We start from the raw sequence: 1358 nt of genomic DNA on the forward strand, positions 1-1358 counted from the left end.
GTGGACAACGGGAAAAACGATAGTGAGAAGGGAATTAAACTACATCCGGAAGAAGTACAACATGTTTGAAGATAAACAAATGAAGATGACGGAGTCCTTGGAAGAAAGCTTAGTTTAAATTTGTTATGAAAAATAATTAGCAATTGTTTAAATTCATCATTTATGACGTTAGGAATGATCACTAATTTTCAATGAAGTGTTTTATACGACTAGCGAAGGAAAAAATTTTCTCAAAAAGCGTAAGTTTAATCTATCTTTAGCCTTAAGTCTATTATTGAATGCCTGATATCTTAAAGCAAAAGAGAGTATCGTAAAAAAGATAAATTATCGTATTACAAAATGTCAAGCTTTACTAAATTCTTTTACAAACAGTTCGTGTTTTTACATTGTGATTTACATAAATAAATTCCCACTGTCCTGTTAAAATTCAGCTTATATATAGTCGCCATTTGATGTGTAAGGACCAATAATAAAAGGTTTGTTTATTTTTTACTATGTGATCACGTGTCTATATGTTTGCGTCATGGAGAAAATTGTTTTCGTCTCTTCTAACCTAACGATAATTTTGCGACTGTTTTTGTAGTTCTAAGACATAAGACAAGATGAAACATAATTAAAAAAGCGACGCTTACAAGTTAGTTGCATGTGGAAGTTTTAAAATTTATTCTTGTATGGTTTTACGTTTTATAAAATATTGTTCTTACATGCAAGGCACTTTAAAAATTTTTTGCATTAAAGGCCATGACTGTATTGCATTTTAGATGTATGGACCGACAAAATGAAGACAGTTTAACTTGGTTTTGAAGAAAAGAAATGCACGAAAAAATTAAATAATGTAATTATGTAATCCATTTCAATGTAATTGATCAATTTTTCAAATCGATTAATGTGATCGTGCAATCGATTACAATGCAATTAAGTAAAAAAATTTGTTATTTCAAACCAGGTCAACGTCTATTCGACGAATGGCTTAGTAATAAAGTCGAAAATTAACAGTTACTATCTGCGTCTTGGTGTGAGTGATACATTGTATTCTTAACATGTATTGTACAGCTGCTGATAAAAATCTGTACCTGCTAACGATGGTGAAATATTGCACAGATACCAAAATTATGTAGACCTGCTTTCTTCGTTGTCTCACAAGAAAATAGATCCCATGGTTAGAAACTATATTAATGTATTGCTGTCATGGGACCAGACAAACACTAAATGATTGTGCCCTACAACGAAATGCTTTTCGATTTATCTCTAGTGTTGTTGTGAAAATGTCAATGGTTGGAAAGTTAATGCTAGAAATTTGTGGTTTGTTGTTTCCTTGATTGTTACTTTACGAAATATTTTTTTATTGTACTACAAGC

At 30.8% G+C, this 1358-nt stretch overlaps 1 long non-coding RNA gene across 1 annotated transcript; it reads left to right on the forward strand.

Annotated features, from left to right (window-relative positions):
• Positions 1-370: 370 nt before the first annotated feature.
• Positions 371-999, forward strand: LOC124444281. Its single transcript, XR_006947923.1, has 2 exons — positions 371-634; positions 762-999. It is a non-coding gene; the product is annotated as an uncharacterized LOC124444281 (long non-coding RNA).
• Positions 1000-1358: the final 359 nt, after the last annotated feature.

Source organism: Xenia sp. Carnegie-2017, unplaced genomic scaffold, assembly GCF_021976095.1.
Source record: "Xenia sp. Carnegie-2017 unplaced genomic scaffold, XeniaSp_v1 HiC_scaffold_21, whole genome shotgun sequence".
Classification (NCBI taxonomy): Eukaryota; Metazoa; Cnidaria; class Anthozoa; order Malacalcyonacea; family Xeniidae; genus Xenia; species Xenia sp. Carnegie-2017.